At 30.4% G+C, this 21,288-nt stretch overlaps 1 long non-coding RNA gene across 1 annotated transcript in view; it reads left to right on the top strand.

Annotated features, from left to right (window-relative positions):
- Positions 1–6,901: 6,901 nt before the first annotated feature.
- Positions 6,902–21,288, top strand: part of LOC122270172 (uncharacterized) — a 55,404-nt gene continuing 41,017 nt past the window's right edge. Inside the window, exon 1 of the long non-coding RNA XR_015429951.1 lies at positions 6,902–7,072. This is a non-coding gene — a long non-coding RNA (uncharacterized LOC122270172). The remainder of the gene's footprint in view (positions 7,073–21,288) is intronic.

Below are 21,288 nucleotides of genomic sequence, written 5' to 3'. Positions count from 1 at the left end.
AGAGCTAGATTTAAACTCTGGAAATTTTTTAAGGACTTAACTTCAACTCCGACACGTGAAATTTTCCTAGTGCTTGACTCTATAACTCCATCTCCGTAAAACTTTCTGTAAGCTCGACTCTTTATCCGACTCCAGAAATTTTCTGAGAGCTAGATTTAAACTCCGGGAATTTTTTAAGGACTCAACTCCAACTCCGACACCTGAAGTTTTCCAAGTTCTCGACTCTATAACTTCATCGCCATAAAACTTTCTGTAAGCTCGACTCTTTATCCGACTCCAGAAATTTTCTGAGAGCTAGATTTAAACTCCGAAAATTTTTTAAGGGCTTAACTTCAACTCCGACATGTGAAATTTTCCTAGTGCTTGACTCTATAACTCCATCTCCGTAAAACTTTCTGTAGGCTCGACTCTTTATCCGACTCCAGAAATTTTCTGAGAGCTAGATTTAAACTCCGGGAATTTTTTAAGGACTCAACTCCAACTCCGACACCTGAAGTTTTCCAAGTTCTCGACTCTATAACTCCATCGCCATAAAACTTTCTGTAAGCTGGACTCTTTATCCGACTCCAGAAATTTTCTGAGAGCTAGATTTAAACTCTGGAAATTTTTTAAGGGCTTAACTTCAACTCCGACACGTGAAATTTTCCTAGTGCTTGACTCTATAACCCCATCTCCGTAAAACTTTCTGTAAGCTCGACTCTTTATCCGACTCCAGAAATTTTCTGAGAGCTCGATTTAAACTCCGGGAATTTTTTAAGGACTCAACTCCAACTCCGACACCTGAAGTTTTCCAAGTTCTCGACTCTATAACTCCATCTCCGTAAAACTTTCTGTAAGCTCGACTCTTTATCCGACTCCAGAAATTTTCTGAGAGCTAGATTTAAACTCCGAAAATTTTTTAAGGGCTTAACTTCAACTCCGACACGTGAAATTTTCCTAGTGCTTGACTCTATAACTCCATCTCCGTAAAACTTTCTGTAAGCTCGACTCTTTATCCGACTCCAGAAATTTTCTGAGAGCTAGATTTAAACTCCGGGAATTTTTTAAGGGCTTAACTTCAACTCAGACACGTGAAATTTTCCGAGTGCTTGACTCTATAACTCCATCTCCGTAAAACTTTCTGCAAGCTCGACTCTTTATCCGACTCCAGAAATTTTCTGAGAGCTCGATTTAAACTCCGGGAATTTTTTAAGGACTCAACTCCAACTCCGACACCTGAAGTTTTCCAAGTTCTCGACTCTATAACTCCATCGCCATAAAACTTTCTGTAAGCTCGACTTTTTATCCGACTCCAGAAATTTTCTGAGAGCTAGATTTAAACTCTGGAAATTTTTTAAGGACTTAACTTCAACTCCGACACGTGAAATTTTCCTAGTGCTTGACTCTATAACTCCATCTCCGTAAAACTTTCTGTAAGCTCGACTCTTTATCCGACTCCAGAAATTTTCTGAGAGCTCGATTTAAACTCCGGGAATTTTTTAAGGACTCAACTCCAACTCCGACACCTGAAGTTTTCCAAGTTCTCGACTCTATAACTTCATCGCCATAAAACTTTCTGTAAGCTCGACTCTTTATCCGACTCCAGAAATTTTCCGAGAGCTAGTGCGTATTCTAATGCAAATTTGGTACCTTTTATGACATTGAACTAGCCTGAAATAAGATTTGAGTTTATAATAAAAATTATTATAAAAACTGTTAATTTCAGTTGTTAAAAGCTGTTTTACTCAGCTATATTAAAATGTGTTATTTAGATTCAACTTTTTCCGTATGAGATTTATTGTTGTTGTTGTTTCTAATGTCACTTGCCACGCTAGCAAGCCTGCTTGGTGAAACCGCGCAAATTTAAAGCAGGGGGTGCGTTTCTTGTTCTTCAGTGGCGCCATCTATGGCCAAGAATTCTTTGTTTTTCCAAATTTAAAAGTGTGTGGAAAAATCTACAGAGAGTGCGATGGAATAAAAAAAATTGAAGTTCGATAATTGGTTAAAGAATTATAACTATTAAACTTTAAGGAAAAAATAACTTTGTTTGGTCGAAACGTTTACATACAGCTACGGAGTTAAAATCTGAAGCGCGTAGTTAAAATTTGTTTCAAATTTCGTTGCGAATAAAATTGAGGATCGAGTATTGGGAGCAATTTTGCCTTCGTGGAGGACTTTTGGAGGATGGAGTTAACCCGCATTTGCGTTATATGGAGAGGAAGAACACGAGAACCTCCCACGGTTAGCCTAATGGCAAGGTGAGTCTAACCCATGATCCGTCTACCTCTGAGGATATTTCACGTCAGCACTGTGGTCGGTGCTAGCCGGATGCGGAATTCGTATCGACTGGGATTTGAACCCGGTTCACCTCATTGGAAGGCGATCGCTCTATCCCCTGAGCCATCGCAGCCGAACTCCATAGTCTTGTGATTTTGAACCTAATCCCGAAGACAAGGGAACTCCTGCGAGACAAGTGCGAGTCGGGTGCGGAAAATGTATCGACCACCCATTGATGGGATACGAAACCGGGTCAATTCATACGTGGTGTATACGTGGCTCGGATTGAGTTATTATAATTATTTTCGTTTTTCTAGCAGCATTGAAAATGTTCAATTTAAAAAGGAATTTAGTAACGTTTGCTGTATATTCCTATCACTTCTATTGCCTGTATACTAGGACGAAAAAAAGTGAAAAAATTATTGGCATCCAATAAATGAATAAAAACAATTTAAAATGTTTTTTTTTTTTTTTTTCTTCACAAAAATTTTATAAGCTCACAAGTGTTTCTTTTCCGTTGGAGATTGTTATCTTAGAATTTAATCGATAAATTTATTGGACATTCAACGGGTGTCAATCAACCCAACAATATCAGTTTGATAAAAAAAATTTACGCATTTATTTCATTTTTTATTGCTGATGTAGAAGTGATTGAAGTTTCAGTTCAACTTTCTAAAAAAATATGATTTGAAAGATGTTCTTCTTTAAGCCTCTTTTTCTATTGTTACAACAGTCCGGATTTTGTTTACCTAAAGTTGAATTCCATGACAACTGAAACCAGTAGCAAATTTTGAAAGTTTAAGCAATATCCTTGCATTTGGAAAGGAAATTTTAAAGGAATGTTGTTGTAATTTATGAATTCAAAAGTTATTTTTTTGGAGTTATGCATGATTATAGTAAAATTTATTATAGATAGAGAGCATTCATGATTTTGACTTATTCTACCAAAAAAAACTGTGTGTTTTAAAGAAGAATAAGTTATTAAAAACTCTTACTCTTATTACTCTTTCATTATTTTATGCCAATTAATTAAACATTGCACCCTAAAGTAGCATATTCTAGTAGAACTTTTGTTTTCAAAAATATTTAATATATTTTTTAGAATAAAATACTTCGTGGGATTTCCTCTTTGTTACGCTTGGAATTCAACTAAAACATTTGCTAAAATTATCGTGAAAGTAGGGGGAAAAAAAAAAAACGTAGATGGCTAGTTTAGGTTAAAATACGACTTTTTTAAATTTCAATTTTCGCAGGAAATATTGAAACGACCTCCCAAATGTTGCATTTCGCCATGTAAAATTATCGTTTTTAAAAGGATGTAAAAAATTTTATGCCTTACAATTTAAAATTTTTTCGACTAATAATAAATAAAATGATGAAAATTTACTGAAAGTTTTGCTTTTCATGTCTTTGGATAAACGGATTTTATAATTTTGTGCAGTAATTTTTCGACTCGCTCAAAAAGTTCTCGATATATGGTGAAATATGCAAAAAGTAAAATAAATATTAAAAGGTTCAACCTTGGATCATATTTTCTAGATTGCGGTTACCCCTTATATTTTGGGGGTTAGAAATCCGAATGTAAGGAGAAAAAAAAAGGTATGTTTATTCAGAAAAAAAAAAACATTTTTTTCGTCTGATTTCGTAAGTTGAACTATCATCTGCACTAATTAATTAGCATATTTGAAGTCACCTCCTTGAATTATTAAGATTGAGTCCTAGAACGTGAAGATCCATCATTAGATCAAAAGTTATTCTGGGTGGTCGGTCAGTTTATTTATTACTTATTCTTATTTTTGAGCATTGTACATATTCTTTGACCATTCTTTGCTTTACGTACCAAATTAAATACCCTTAAAAATGTGCTTAAAAACTCGAAACAACTTAGATCAGCCAGCTCGTATTTTTAGTTATCAATTCAAGCTAGGTTTTTGATTGCGAAATCTTTAACCAATGAGAGCGGAAGAGCTGATTCGCTTTCACTGATTGTTCTTCTAGAAAGTGATGAGTTACACATTTTAATGTAGTTAATTTTTTTTTAATGATTTATTTATTAACACAGCGGATAGTATTCATATTCAATGGATTCATTAATACTGTGAGAAAATTGGTCTTTTGAATAAGCCGAACATCTGCTTTAAGTTTTTGTTGTGTCTAAGCCTTCAGTAATCTAGAGGCGCGAGGTTTACGTTATTAAGTACTACTAGTCACTAGAATGACATGATTTGAAAGTCGATAAAATAAAAAATATAAGAGATGGAAGCGTATAGTTTATTATGTTGGGCTTAGGAAACAAGTTTTTATTTGCTCCAAGATTAGAAATTAGTTATATATTATATCAGCAGATGGAACTGATCACTGAGAAAAAGTGCGAATCAAAATTTTCTGCTGCGCATCAGACCATTCTATTTGAAACATTTCGCAATTAATTTTCTCTAATTAATAAAAAAAAATTTCCCACAAACTTTGCCCTAGTTGCTGTAAATGATTGTTATTTGGAAAATATTATTTTGTAGGTTGATATATAGGTTTTCATAATAGGTTTACATAATAAGTAGGTTATTCATAATAGGTTTACAACGCCATCTATTGAGGATTTTTCAATTAATTTTAAAACTTGGTGAGGATAAATAACTGACTTCGTCAGTAGAACTGAGCAAGCCATGTATTTTTTCTTTCTTTTTTTTAGCACCTTTATAGTTCTTTCTTTGATTGTTCAAATCATTGATCATTTCTGAGACCTGGAGGGAAGTTATGTTAAAGATTTTAATACAATAATATCATTCCACCTAACATTCTGAGAGTGGAAGTAGTAGTTAAGATTCCAGTCACAATCAAGGATGTATCTTTGTACTGTTCTTTTCTAAGTTGGTCAACTATTCTTCAACTGAACAAGGGTTTATAAGCCATTCTTTGCATTGAGCATACGAGACCACATATGTAGATGTATGTATATGTGTATGTATATGTATATACATGTATACAATAGCAAGCTTAGCTCAGTCATCCAGAAAATGTTCCAAATCAAACGAAAAAAAAAAAGAGAGAGAGAGAGAGAGAACAGGAAAAACTGTTATGCAAAATACTTAAACAAAATCCCTCTAGCTAAACGAAGCATATATTTTTACAAATTTAAATACATTCTTGACTCTTTATCAAGGATTATAGTTACATTACGTATGAGTTATATTATCAATCTATTAGTTATGTTATGAATCGATTTCAATCCGAACAGAAACAGGCAAACGGAAACATTTTCAGCCAATCTAGCTTTGTAGAAGGCACTTTACACAAAATTAAGCGCAATTATGCAACTTAGTAACATTTACAACATCAAACTCAGTCGTCCAGAAAGAGTTTCAGACCAAACGATAAAAAAAGGGAAAAAATAGTTATTTAAAATAATTGAGCAAAAATCCTTTCATGCAAACGATAATTTTTGCAAATTTAAATACATTCTTGACTCTTTATCAAGGATTATAATTACATTACATATGAGTTATATCATCAATCCATTAGTTATGTTATGAATGGATTTCACTCCGAGCAGAAATAGGCAAACGAAAACATTTTCAGCCAATCTAGCTTTGTAGAAGGCACTTTACACAAAATTAAGCGCAATTATGCAACTTAGTAACATTTACAACATCAAACTCAGTCGTCCAGAAAGAGTTTCAGACCAAACGATAAAAAAAGGGAAAAAATAGTTATTTAAAATAATTGAGCAAAAATCCTTCCATGCAAACGATAATTTTTGCAAATTTAAATACATTCTTGACTCTTTATCAAGGATTATAATTACATTACATATGAGTTATATCATCAATCCATTAGTTATGTTATGAATGGATTTCACTCCGAGCAGAAATAGGCAAACGAAAACATTTTCAGCCAATCTAGCTTTGTAGAAGGCACTTTACACAAAATTAAGCGCAATTATGCAACTTAGTAACATTTACAACATCAAACTCAGTCGTCCAGAAAGAGTTTCAGACCAAACGATAAAAAAAGGGAAAAAATAGTTATTTAAAATAATTGAGCAAAAATCCTTCCATGCAAACGATAATTTTTGCAAATTTAAATACATTCTTGACTCTTTATCAAGGATTATAATTACATTACATATGAGTTATATCATCAATCCATTAGTTATGTTATGAATGGATTTCACTCCGAGCAGAAATAGGCAAACGAAAACATTTTCAGCCAATCTAGCTTTGTAGAAGGCACTTTACACAAAATTAAGCGCAATTATGCAACTTAGTAACATTTACAACATCAAACTCAGTCGTCCAGAAAGAGTTTCAGACCAAACGATAAAAAAAGGGAAAAAATAGTTATTTAAAATAATTGAGCAAAAATCCTTCTATGCAAACGATAATTTATACAAATTTAAGAATATCCTTGACTCTTTATCACTCCTTTCAGTAAAAGAATACTTTAATCTTTGTTTTTAGAAAGAGTGGATGAAGAAGAAAAATCATATTCTTTATCGCAGGTTTTGAAGATTCAAGGACAGGGCCTTTTTTGATTGACGCCTTTCTCTCCATGTTTAGCATCCTTAGTTTTTCTTTATTTCGTTTCATCTCGTATTATATATTTTTTTATTTTGATCTTTCTTTCTTCATTGCTTTTGACCTTGACTTCTCCTTTCTTTCGGAATGTGCATGCATTCCTGCACTTTCGCTTGTGGTTGTCTTTCCTGAGGTGTATACTCAATCATTAGAAATGAAGCGAAATAATTGTTTCAGTGTGGATATTACTAAAGAGGCCTGCTTCCCCAGGAAGGAACTAATCATCAGTGGAAGGGATTCCAGTATGCTTCGAATTTTACTTATTTAATTTTAACAACTGAATTTACGATTATTAATTATTTTGTCCTGTTTTAACTTTTTCTTTACTTAAATAGTTATTTTTAAGAAAAAAATAAACTTTTTTTTTTTTTAATTTCTTAGTCAGGTGGGGATTTTTGCAGATTAACAGAAAAGAAAAGTTTTGTTTCCATATTAGTTAAAATAAATAAATAAGAATTATTATAATGATCACACTCGGGAACTATTTTATTATTATATTGAGTTGTATGAGATATTTTTTAACAGATCGTGGAGATTTTCACTAACTATAGTTTTCTTTAAAACAAAATTTTTTGTCTATTTTATGTTGAAGTATATATTTTTAAAAACGTTATACATAACAGGGTTTCTACAAACTTCTAGGACAGTTGGGTACAACAGATTAAAATTGCATAGGAGCACATCAAAGTAAAAGTCGTCATACGCCACTGGGGTGCTTCTTTCTTATGAACTGTTTCTTCGTGAGCTTCTGAACAGGCCATACATAATAGAGAAAGCACCCCTAGCCGCGTACGACGTCATTGCATGTATATTTCCATGGATTCCTAAGCAATTTTAATCCTGATGATGTTTCCTACCTAACACCCCTAGAAGTTTGTCAGAACATTTACACGAAACCCTGTTATTCATAACGTTTTTAAACTTGAACATTTCGTTAACAAATAGACTGAAAATGTTACATTAGAAAAATTTGTAGCTTTTGGAACAAAACTAACTTTAGATTTGAAATCGCCACATTCAAATTAGGCACAAGCATTTGTATAAATGCAAGAAAAACTTTTTCCCCATGTGTAATCCTTCTTAGAACGAAAAAAAATGAGGAAAGGGACGGGAAAAAAATGGAATTTAGCAAAATATATCAATTTGTGTTATTGATAAGTAACACTGGCTAAATACTTTTTTTTATCGTTTTTTTATATAGTTATAAGAATATAGTTCCATTTTCAGAATTAATTTTATTATTGAATTATCGAACTATTTCCTAAAATTTAATAACAGAATTATTTTTAATAATAATCATAAACTTACATTGAAAACCATACTAATGTTTAAAAGATAACCCACTACTTAATTATATGTACTTAATTTATATTTAATAAACATTGAAAAACTTACTACAAGAACTATTTTAATCATATATTCTATATCTAACTTGTATTAAAAGAAAAACATTCGACAATAAATCAAAACAAAAATTGAACAATTTTTTGCAATAAAACGTGTTAGCATATAGTTTCCTTTGTGTAAACATGATTTAGTATATAAATTAAGTTTTAAAATAAATCCTTTTAATGCAGTAATCCCATCTACTAAAAATTTGTCTTTTAAGTGGAATTAAGCTAAAGCAGAAAACGTGATTTTGCCTAATTTCCCAAATGGCAGAGCGGCGATATATTATTTAAAACGACAGCTTTACCTACTAGAACTGTCATTGGCGCACGCATTTCCACTAAGATTTCTGTGTGAAGTGGCAACGAGAATCTGTTACCATGGCAACAGCGCCTTTTCCTGGTTGGTTGTGTGACCTTGAATTCGTGGAGAGAAATTACTATTTGTTTTGAGTGGAAGCCGCTTTTTTTTGTATTACATGTTTTATTTACTTTGTTTTATTGAAAATACTATAAAACAATGCATTTTTCAGAAAAAGGTATTAAGTAAATAGCTAAAGCAATTTCGAACTTCAATTTTCATTAATTTTCTTTGAAAGCATGTCAGACCAATAAAGCTTTAAAATCAGTTACTATGGAAACAATGTCTGGATTTGTCTAGAAATGCTTGTTGTCGGGTAGCGCCTATTTTCAAATTTTAGGAGTTGGAAGCATATTTTACATGATTATTATGAGGGGTGGGGCAAGATTATTCAAATTTCTTCGGAAGAAAATTAAGAGAAATTTATTCAGTGTTTAGTTTTAGAGATAGAAATAACCTAAGCTGACACGCAAAGTGTTTTATATTTATTTAAAAAACAACCTGCAGTGTGTAGTAAATAAGTACTATAAATACTTTTATGCATTGTTTTTCAAAAACTGTTAATCTTAAATTTGACATATTTTGTGAATAATTTAGTACGATTCTGAGAATTCTTTTTTCTTTTCTTTTCCTTTTAGAATCAGTATCAAATTACGTGTGCTTTGTATATATGCACTTAGACATGCAAATCGCATTGGTGTAAACGCTTGTATACATTAAGCTTACTTAAAATAGTATGAATTTTTTTTGCGACTAGAGATAATAGGCCGATTAAAACAGCAATTAAAAATAATTTATATTTGTTTTGAAAACTATATATAAAACTCTTAAAAACTGTTTAAAGTACCTTTAAACAGTTTTTACTATACAATTAAATCTATTCCTATCCATTAAATCTATTTAATCTATTTTTACTGTACAATTAAATCTATTTTACTATACAATTAAATCTATTCCTATGCATTAAATGTATTTAATCTATTTATTAAATCTATTTTTACTATACAATTAAATCTATTCCTATGCATTAAATGTATTTAATCTATTTATTAAATCTATTTTTACTATACAATTAAATCTATACAACTAAATCTATTATTGTATTAAAAGCGAAGTACTTATTTTCTTAGAAATCCAAGAGATCACCCTAATTATTGGTCCGCCCGCAAATGAATAGAAAATTAAGTTTCTTGACGATTCTTTTTTTTTTTCTTCCTTGAAGCATGTTTATAATAGTATATTATAGAATTATTTTTAAAAAATACACAATTATAGGGGAAATGGAAAAAAATACCCAAAATATTTAAAAGATTGTTTAGCGAAATTTGCATACATAATTGGAACTTTTAGATTAAAATCTGAAGATCTCTTTTTTATATATTATTTACTATGATAAAACTTTAGTTCAATTTTAAAAACCAACAAAAGATGTTTTGCTAATGCTTAGAAATTCTTTTAACGAGAATATTTAAATTTGATTCTTGGATTTTAGGTAAAATTTTTAATTTGCGTTTTCTCGATATTTTTATTTATTTATTTAAGAACCTTTTGATGCTTTAGTAATATTAGACAGCACAATAGTTTTAAAAAAATTTATAAAATGAAAGGGTTGCGTTATTAGATAAGGAAAATTATCTCTTGATAATACAGTCAAACCCCGTTAACGCGAAATCGCTTATCACGAAATTTCGCTTAACGCGAAATAATTGTTAGGTCCCGTCGATCGAGTCTGAAGAATAGTGTTAATTAATTCTTTTAACGCGAAACCCAAATCGCAAAATACCGCTTAAGACGAAAAGAATTTTTTTCACTCCAAGTCAAAATTTCTTCTTTTACAAGAGTTTGGAATTAGTGTTTTGAAATTTCTACTCCTACCCTCGAATCGAGGTCCCATCCTTCCATAATTATCTCTTTTGATTGGTTGCTGCTATTCTGTTTCGGAATGTTCTTTGCACGTGCGTGGAAGGGGGTGGAAAGTAGTGCATAAGCACACATGATCGTGGTAGAGTCCGACTGTCAGTTGCCCTTGAAATTTCGTAAAAATGAGTCGAAAACAGCAATCCTTGTCCTTAGAGACTAAACAAAAAATTTTGAATGAAGTTTGTGATGGAATATTAAAGAAAACAGAGATCGCGACGAAATATGGAATTCCCAACAGCACGCTATCTACGATTTTAAAAAATCGTGAAAAAATTGAAGTCGCATATGCTATCAATCAATTTGAGCCAGCTAGAAAGCGAATGAGAACAGGGGGAAATGAGGAGATCGAAGTAGCGCTTTTGCGATGGGTGCGTGAAGCAAGGAGTCAGAATCTGCCTTTAACGGGTCATGTATTGCAAGAAAAAGCAAAAGTTTTTGCGGATGCTCTCGGCGTGACAAATTTCGCATCTTCAAACGGTTGGTTAACACGATTCAAAAAGCGTCATGGAATTGTGTGTCATAAAATCTGTGGCGAAGAAGCAACTGTAGATAAGGAGACTGTGGAATCATTTTTGTCTGAAAAGTGGCCTGCTCTTAGGAAAAATTACGCGCCACGTGACATTTTCAATGCTGATGAAACGGGACTCTTTTTCAAAGCATTGCCCTCCCGTACATAAAAAGCATTAAAGGAGAAAAATGCTCCGGCGGAAAATGCTCTAAAGAGAGAATTACTGTTTTGGTCGCTTGTAATATGGATGGGACCGAAAAATTGCCCTTGTTTGTCGTAGGTAAATCAGCGAACCCACGTTGTTTTAAGAACTTAAAAACTTTACCCGTTGTATATGCTTCAAATAAGAAAGCCTGGATGAATAAAATGCTTTTTAAGAAATGGTTAACAGACTTGGACAGGAAACTATTTCGGGAAAAAAGAAATATTTGTTTGATGCTTGACAATTGTAGTGCTCATAATGATATTCACGGACTAAAAGCGATTAAATGTGTTTTTTTACCTCCTAACACCACAGCAAAACTTCAGCCGTGCGATCAAGGTATCATTCATAGCTTGAAGGTGCAATACAGAAAAGAAATGGTACGCAAGATGATCCATTGCTTTGATAATAAAATTACATTTTCTGTAAATCTATTAGACGCAATGAGATACTTAAAATGTGCTTGGAACAATGTTTCTTCTGAAACAATTATAAACAGTTTCAAGTGCGGTGGGTTCACAGATGGAAAAGAAATGAATCTTCAAGAAATAAGTGAAGCAGAACCAGAAACGTTGACTAATTTGATCGAAGAAGCGGAAAAACGCGGGATTCTATCAGCCCCTTTGTTCAAAGACTACACCACTATAGACGAAGATTTGCTAACATCGGATATAACCACCGATCAAGACATAATCGCTGAACTATCGGCGAAAAATGATGATGTCGACATGGATACAACTGATGAAGAGTCCGATATTGAACAAGAAAATCCAGTTACTTTAAATGAGGCGACATGTGCAATGAAAGTAATTAATCGTTTCCTCATGCAACAAGAAAATGCTATGGATGCATTAGATAACTTAGAACATATAAATGACTTTATTAATAAGTGTTATCTTAAGAAATTAAAACAGAAGTCAATAACTGACTTTTTTCAACCTTGATTCCGTAACGGATAAATAAATTCGTAATTTGGCGTTCAATTCACTTCATTATTTCTTCTCCAAATTTCAAGTTATTTTTAAATGTTCATTGTTTTTAGTATTTTTAATTTTATGTTAAATTCACTTAAATTTGCAATACGTCTTCATTAGTAACTTTTAAGAACTGTAATATATAAGTAATTGTTTAGTAGTTCAATAATTGTTGACTAGATGCCGCCACTACCTAAACGGTTAACACGAAATTCGGTTAACACGAAAAATTTCGGTGGTCCCGACGATTTCGTGTTAACGGGGTTTGACTGTATTTAGAACTTCTATGAATTTTTTCTCAAAACTTAAAAGCAATAAAATGACGCGATTTCTGGTTTTGAGCCAAAACTTGGCTCAACAACAAACAATTTTTTAAGTAATTTAAAACTACACGCTTCTCAGTTTTTCGATTTTTTTAAAAATCTATTCTTATTGCAGTTAAAATTTGATGAAAACCAAGTTATATGACGCTAAAAATTTTCTTTAACGTTAATTATCTTACGTCTTATCAAAGCGTCTTATCTTAACGTCTTATCAAAAATCTAAACACTAATAAACTATTTAAATTTCTAGCAAAAACTGAAGATTGCAACATTTTATTGGCATAATGTTGTGAGAAAAAATTAATAAAGATTTCAAAATACCGCACGCTTGATACCTCAAATTCTGATTGGGTGAGGCGCTTATAATTTACATATGGGCTTATATTTTCCCTCCCCGTCTCCATCCCTGCAACAGGACGAAAGATCTCTTAACAATAATTAATCTTAGAATGTTTAAAAAAAAACATTCAAAAGAAATAATGCATGCATAATGAAGTAAAAATGACTAAAATAATTTTAAAACAATCACCAAAACAAATTATGCCGCAGCAACAATGTATCAAATCACGGTCTCAGTTAAAACACTCAGACGCAGACACGCTATACCCATTTTTAACTCTACATAATAATAATAACTAACATTACTGTGATTGTTGCTTGTAGTAATGACATTTAGAATTGATATTTGTTTCCACCCTACTGACACCATTAACTATATTTTATTTTTATTCCATTTTTTTTTTCACCTCCTGGCTAGCTAATAGAAATAAAAGTTCCACTAAAAGTGTTCCTTTTTCAACGTTTCGTGATGTATATGAAGTCCTAAGAATAGGCTCTTTTGGCTCAGACTCTGTTTGAGTTGATGCATATCCAATTTGTGATTCTTGTTGAGCATTTGAATAACTAAGAAATTTCGAAAAGCAGATCAGGTTTGAAGTTATCGTGTTGTTACTTAGTTCGTTTTTAATGTATGTTGAGGGAAATGTTGTCATGGTAACCTCAGGCCCTTTTTAAAAAAAGTAAATAAATAAACAAAAGGAAATAAATAGTTTTTTGAAAGCATACTTAATGGACAATTGATAAATTGTTTTCAAAAAACAAATTTTTTTTTAAAGAAATCAAGCAATAAATAAGTACATAAAATAAAATAAAAATGCACATTTTTTAAAAATTTTTCACGCTTTTTTTTTAAATTTTACATTTTTGTTAAGATATTTATACATAATATATTTTTTGCAAAAACCAATTTTATAAACCAGTGCATTAATTTATTTACTATACGAAGTTTTCGTGTTGTTCCTTGCTTGGTTTTTTTAATGAATATTGAGGGAAATGTCATGGTAACCTCAGAAAAATATATAAATGGAAATAAATAGTTTTTTGAATGCATACTTAATGGACAATTAATAAATTGTTTTCGAAAAACTAATTTTTTTCAAAAAAAATCAAGCCATAAATAAATACATAAAATAAAATAAAAATTAAATTTTTTTTTTTTTAATTTGTAACGCTTTTTTTTAAATTTTACATTTTTCTTAAAATATTTATACGTAATATATTTTTTGCAAAAACTAATTCTATAAATCAGTGCATTAATTTATTTTCTATACGAAGTTTTCGTGTTGTTACTTGGTTGGCTTTATAATGAATATTGAGGGAAATGTTGACCTGGTACCTTCAAGACCGTTTTTTTTTAAATAAATAAAGGAAAATAAATGGTTTTTTTGCGTGCTTCACTGGCACACTTAATGGACAATCAATGATTTGTTTTTAGAAATAAATATATTTTTTTAAAAAATTAATAAAAAAATTTGTGAAAATCTCATGGTTTTCAAGTTTTTAACACTTTTTTTTTATTTTGTATTTTAGTAAATATTTTCTTTTTCAATGAACAATGCTACAAATCTGCACATTTTTTTTTATAATTAATTTATTATGCGAAGTTTTCGTGTTATTCTTTGTTTGTTTTTTAATGAATGCCAAGGGAAATATTGTCATGGTACCCTCAGGACAATTTTTTTAACTAAATAAAGGGAAATAAATAGCTTTTTGAATGCTTCAGAGGCATTAATAGGCAACCAATAATTTAATTTTAAAAAGGTAATTTTTTAAGAAATTTAAGAAACTTTTTTTTTTTAAAACTAAGAAAAATTTACCTTTGTTTTTTTTTTAAAAAAACATTTTTTTTTAAGTTTGCATTTTTTTAAAATATTTATATATATTTTTTTTTACAGTAGCCAACGCTGCAAATCAGCACATTAATTTATTATAAGAAGTTTTCGAGCTGTTACTTGGTTGGTTTTTAATGAATGATGATGTTGAACTGTTGTTATGATAAAAAAAAATTTTTGAAAATATATGAAGCAAAATAAATAGTTTTTAAGTGATTCACGCCTACACTAATGAACAAACCTTTATTTGTTTAAAAAAAAGAATTTATTTATTTTTATAATTTTTAAAACTTTTTTAAATTTTGCATTTTGAAAAAATATTTATCTACACTTTTTGCTATGAACAACTTTAAAAATCAGCACATTAATTTATTATACGAAGTTTTCGTGTTGTTGCATGTTTTTAATGAATCTTAAGAGTATGTTGTCATGGTACCCGCAGGACAATTACTTTTTTTTAAATTAAAAATGCGAAGTAAAAATTTTTTTTCAGTGAATTGAAAGGCAATTCAATTGAAAGACGAAATTCGTTATTCGTTTCCAAAAAACTTTTCTTTTTTAAAATTTTTAAAAAAAATAAATTTTTAAATTTTTTTAATTTTGCCTTTTTATAATATATATAAGTCAATGACCAACACTACAAATCTTTGCATTCCTTTACTTATAGTGATTCCTGATTATCCAGCTCGTTATTATCCGGCTCGTTACAATCCGACTTCTGTATATCCGGTCATTTGTAAAAATGGTCGTATTAGATGAGAAAGGTAATCTTATTCATTTGTTTTGAATGAGTTTACATCTCACAGTAGCACCTTGTTGTTAAAATTATCAAATATCAATATCGTCATCTATCATTTGTTCTCAACGAGTTTAGTTCACTATAGCGCATAGTTTTTAAAATTATGAAGTATCAATATCGCCATTTATCATTTGCTATAAACAATTTTAGTTCACTATTGTGACTTTTGCTCTTAAAATTATCAAATATTAATATTGTTATTAATCATTTGTTCTAAGCAAGTTTAATTCTCCATAGCGCCTTGTTCTTAAATTATCGGATATCAATATCGTCATCTATTATTTGTTCTAAACGAGTTTATTTCACTATTGTGCTTCTTGTTCTTAAAACTATCAGATATTAATATCGTTATTAATCATTTGTTCTAAGCAAGTTTAGTTCTCTATACCGCACCTAAAAATTATCGAATATCAATATCGTTATCTATCGATTATTCTAAATAAATTTAGTTCGCTATACCACCTTGTGAGGACAGAATATAAGAAGAACAATTTTAAAATTCGAGACACAATTATTTTCTAAAATATACTAAAAAATTAATTCAAATTCGGCTTTAAATGAATTCGAATTATTTCGTTCATAAATTACAGAACCTAAAAAAAATTGAATTGATATGGCTGGATAAAATCTTAAGAGGCGTTTCTTTTGTCATAACATCTTCACTAAAGGCACAAGGTCAGACACGTGTTAAAAATAAGGTGTATTACGTTAGAACATAAAAAATAGTTAAAACAAAAGGTCCTGTCACTGGGCCAAGTTCAAGGAAAGTGTTTTCATTTGTTTCACAGCAAATGATCGAAAAAAAATGTCCTCATATGCATTGTATGAAAAAAGTCCACTTTTTATGCCTCCATATCCTGAGGATGTGACGTAATTCTAGAATCTTTGACAATAGCTTCTTCAAAATTACATTCGCCCCATGCGCGGTTATGTATTCTATTGTTGTCCATGCTATTCATGAAGAAAAAAAATTAATAAAATGTAAAAAGGCAGGCGAGAATATTTTTTATTATCGTTTTTTACACTAAACTGCTAGATTTGTGTTGTGACGTTCACGAAATTCTTTTGTTTATAGTTTTGCAGACGATTTGTTTGAAGACGAAAGCGTGCGTTAACAAATGTTAACGCCGGTTTTATTTTATTTTTTATAGCAGAACCAAAATGACTGTGGGACATTTATTTTTGACATGACAGTTTAAAGCCGATCAAAATTTAAAAGCGGATCAAAGATATGAATTATAAACTTTTAATTCTTCGTGATTCAAATATTTTAATTTATTTATTGTAGCATTTTAATTTGATTACTGAATTAGATACTAGTTAGATATTGTCTCTAGAAACCAGGGGCCCCCATCAGGGGGAAGGTGGGCGCGTGATGTGCCACCTTAAAGCTTAGGGGGGGGGGATTTTTACACTAAATAAAACGAATAGTTTGGGGGGGGGGGGAATTTATACGAGAGATTTTTTTTTTAAGTACATAAATAAAAGAAGCAACTGGCCATTTTCAGGCATACATAACTTGACTACAGGTGCTAACATGGAAGGGGGAAGGTAGCAAATTTTTTTTTTTGGGGGGGGGGGGGGGTGAATGCGCCCAAGAGCTTGGGGGGGTGGGGGCCACTGCTAGAAACATGCAATTATTAATCATTAAAACATTATATTTTAGATATCACCATATTAAAGTATAGATAAAAATAAGTACTTTTTTTCTCTGTTAGCTGTATTTTGATTGTCATATTAAAAAGGAGGAACACAACCTAATTGATTTCCTCTCTGAACCTTTGTTCTTAACTTAATTCTTTTTTAAGGATAAAATTGTAACTAATTTTTCGTTTATATATTATTTTTTTAATTAACATAGTGTGGCGAGAGAAATATGTATTTTTTTTTCTTCAGATTTTACATAATTAATCTGTAAAAAAATGTTTTTCAATAAATAACAACTATAAAATTTAGTGCAGAACATATTGCAGAATTCCATAATATCGAAACGTGTAATGAAACTCATACTGACTACTATAATTAAAGATGCGGAGCTCATTAAAAATATAAATTTAAAAAAAATAATAAATAAAAAAATTATAGTGAAAATTCTTTTTATTTTCTTGACCAAGTGCTCGTACTAGTCAATTATCACCTTTCGTTCTTTTTATGCCATTCTCCCGTATTTATTATCTTTATCAGATTTTCAGTAAATATTAATTTTCAACGGTTGAATTATTAGCTGACAGTTGAAAAACTAATACCCACTTGAAATAGCGTTGGAAGCAATAAATTTTTTTTTCCATAATGCATTACTATATTCTAACTCTGATTTATTAGGCAGAATATTGTTTAATGGTGTACTTGATGACGTAATATAAATACTTTATTTGTCTCATAAATTATAAAGGTGGAAAAAGTAGATATGTTTCGAGCATTCAATAATAGGTGCCCATTTCCACGACTCACCAGACGTGGATCAAAAAACAAATAACAAGCTTTGAAAAAAAAATTCGAAATTGCCTACTAAAATGGAAAATAAAATAAAATACGAAAATCCGCGGTAGCCTAGAAGCAAAACAGGGCAGGTTGTATATTTTACCTCTGATTTATTAGGCAAAATATTGTGTAATGGTATACTTGATGATGTAATGTAATAAGGGTGATTCTCACGAAATATGTAAATTCACTGTCCCTTGCTCCAAGATCGAATACTATAATACTAAAAGAACATTTTTTTAAAAAAAAATTATTAAATTGCATTGATGTTAGCATTTTAAAATGACTTTGCACTAGCATTGACTGTTTTGTATAGTTAAAAAATTTAATTGAACTTCAAAATGTCATTTTCCTGGCATGTCCCAAACAACGTTTCCAATAGTAACTAGCTTCAAAACTTCCCATAAATTTTTCAATATCTAATTTTTTTTATCTCAACCGGTATAAGCATTTCTAGAATATACGCAGAGGGTATTATTTACAAAAACTTCGTTTAAAATATTTTTTTTCTGTTAATAATTTGTTTGTCCCAAGAAAATCTGTCATTTTCCTGGCTACTTTTATTTAGTGGTTTATAACCAAAATAGATAGAGCCAGCAATCAATATCTTATGTTAATAGATTGATTAGATACCCTCCTATATGAACATGTCTTGTTACATGAATAAAGAACCAATTTTCTGGTTCAAAATCTATTTCAAAAAATTTTTCAAGATGAGTAGGTTTTTCTGTTGTCATTTTCCTGGCTTCTTGAAATCATTAATAACGTAAACTACATAGATTTATCTGAGTTATTTTACGAAATCCTGTTGTTTTCTGCAGAATGTAAACGTCTTAGGCTAAAATATTAAATTAAAGTCAAGTTATATGCTATAAAATGGCGAATTTGTCATTATCCCGGCTGTCATTTTCCTGGCTTATGAGTTCCAGGACATTGAAGTGTAACCAGAAATTTTTTTTAACTGCTAATACTGTAAGGAGGAAACGCAAATATTAACCAAATACCAAGTTTATGTTTGATTGTAATATGGTTGGATCTAATCAATATTATTTATTTATTTAATGATTGATTATTATATACAATTTTATTATGCACATATCAGCAACAAAAAATTTTTTTTTGATTATTTCTACAGTGGATAAAAAGAATTAATTTAAGCAATTTATGGTTCATCTAACATAAAGGCTTAAGTTGAGTTACTTACTATTAACTTAAAATGACTGTTTTTTAAACTTCTAAACTAATATGTCATTTTCCTGGCATTCAAGATTTGGCGAATTTCTATTTTATTTTATTTTTCTCGAGCAAATGTCAATAAACTACACTGCTGTCTGTAAGATATTAATAAATGTAACGAAAGAAGTATACAAAAAAAATTTTAGATTATTTTGAAGACTTGAAATTTGAAGAAATTTTTTGGTCCGAAATGTCATGTTTAAAAAGAATCACCCATAAATGCCCCAGCGGTTTTGGATACTTATAAGATCTTTAATTCTTTCCTCTTCGGTTTCTTGGGATTATCCATTTCTCTGTTCTTCTTTTTGTTTGTTAGTGTTGTACCCCAAAAATCAAATATATACGTGAAATATTATTCGATGGAATAGACAAAATTGGTTTCTTTCCAGTACAGGATAATTGTAAAACAGAACTAAAATCCAGTCATCTTTACTTTCTTTACATTTCCTTGCTGAATGATTGTGTTAATAACTACCAGTTACTCGCTTTAAACCTCGTCAAATCACACTTCGTTGCAGCATTTCCTTACTATAAAGATTAATAAATAATAATTATTTTTCCCAGAATTTAAAACTAATGTCTAGTAATATTACAAATGAAGAAAAAAATACGTAAATAGTCGTCAAATAACCACTGTAATCATACAAATAGTTAATGTCATGTTATTAAAAAAAAAAAAATTAATGGAGATTTTATGCTATAAAGTTTTCTTTCAATCACCTATTTAAAATTCTTAGTATGAACTAATTTCTAAAAAACCAACTTGCCTAGCAACATTTTTTAAATATGCAGCGAACTTCTACGATCGTTATCTCAAACTATAAATTACCAAACTTAGAGTGAAAATTCTTAATTCTCGTCCAAGGCTGAATTGAGAATGTTTTATAACCAAAAGATATTCAAACAAGGAAGAAATAGAGAACAATTAAAATAAAAGAATCATAAAAATTAATGTTTATTCTGTAAGCGGGTGAATAAACCTCCAGTGGATCAAGGTTTCCAGGTTAATTAAGCCTAGTTGTTGATTCGGATGCACTTGTAAAAATAGAAATCGTTTGATTTGGAATGAAAGGTAATTTGAAAAATGGCGTCTTTTTGTCGCCTGCTTTTTTTTATTATTATTATTATTTTTATATGGAGTGTGTTTATGCTCCATTTTTCCTTGATTTACATCACAAAGGACATCAATCAAATTGATAAATGGACAATTCATTTGGAATTACCAAATAAAAGGAAGGTATAATTAATCACAATTTTCAATGCATACAAATAATATAAAAAGTGATAGAATAAAATGAAAATTTTAAAAACTGCGTTTTAAGTGGATTAAAATAGGGGGAAATAATTCTATTTTTGCCAAACGAAAAACACTGGACGAATTATTTTATAAAGTCTTATGGAGAATTTTTAGCGGTGATAGAACTTAACTACGAATGTGATGCAAAACTTTTTGTAATTTTTTTCAGTTTCAAACATACACAAAGAACAAATTCGTGATAATAAATATGTCAATTTTCACATTATTTATTTTCAAAATAATTAGTAGTCTTTTTTATGGTTTGCATATCCACACTTTCCAATGAACTGTTTTTTCTTTTCTTTTCTTTAAAGGGAAAAAAAAACTGGGTTCCGATAGAAGTTCGATTATTTTGGGTTCCACACTGACAGAAATAAAACTCTCACTTTTGACGATTCTGCAATCCTTGAGTTGTATTTCGTTAATTTTCAGAATCATTTCGTCACGAAACCAAGCACTTTGTGAGGTAATGCGAACTCTCAAATGTATGACGAAAATGTTTCTCTCTTAGAATGACGAGACTAGAATGAAGACTAGATCATCGAAACGATGATCGAAATCAATCGATGACGACATAAGCAGACTGTTGTGTGTGGTGGGCATGGCGTTAGCTTCATGCCAGTTACATTTCGAGTTCAAATCCTGATTCGGGCATGGAAGTAATTTATGTATGTCTGTTCTATTTGTCCTTCTTGTGTTGTTGGGGTGGCGTAGATCAACTTATATAGTGTCCACAAAAAAGTAATCAAAAATGCCTCCCGTACTTTTTTTTTTTTTTTTGGAAAAATAAAATAGACT

Source organism: Parasteatoda tepidariorum, chromosome 10 (genome assembly GCF_982258835.1).
Source record: "Parasteatoda tepidariorum strain Cologne lab strain chromosome 10, Ptep-v5.0, whole genome shotgun sequence".
Lineage (NCBI taxonomy): Eukaryota > Metazoa > Arthropoda > Arachnida > Araneae > Theridiidae > Parasteatoda > Parasteatoda tepidariorum.
This window is presented reverse-complemented; position numbering and strand designations above follow the sequence as displayed.